Below are 401 nucleotides of genomic sequence, written 5' to 3' on the forward strand. Positions count from 1 at the left end.
AATATAGACACAATAAACACACCTACCAATATACGTATCTATAAGTGTCCGTCTATCTATTCATCTATCTCCCTCTCCACAACTCACGCGCTGCCGATATAGACACACAGCACGCGCACGAACCCCCGGGTAAACTATGCTGGGATTTTCCTGTTAATCCGAAAAAAACGGTCGGTCTTAATTCATCGAAGTTGAACACGCACGGAAGCAGACGCAGAAGAAAATGTGTAATAATGACAGATAGTAGAGGAACAGGCAATAAAAGAGGAGGAGCGATCGAGACCCAATAAAAAAGCAGGAGAATGGGAGAAAAAGGGGTTGGGTGGGGTGGGAAATATTGTGGTGTCTTTAGCTGCTTTAAAATTCAGATATGAAATGATTACGATTCCGCGATGTGTGCC

The sequence above is a fragment of the Penaeus monodon genome, chromosome 15 (genome assembly GCF_015228065.2).
Source record: "Penaeus monodon isolate SGIC_2016 chromosome 15, NSTDA_Pmon_1, whole genome shotgun sequence".
Taxonomy (NCBI): domain Eukaryota; kingdom Metazoa; phylum Arthropoda; class Malacostraca; order Decapoda; family Penaeidae; genus Penaeus; species Penaeus monodon.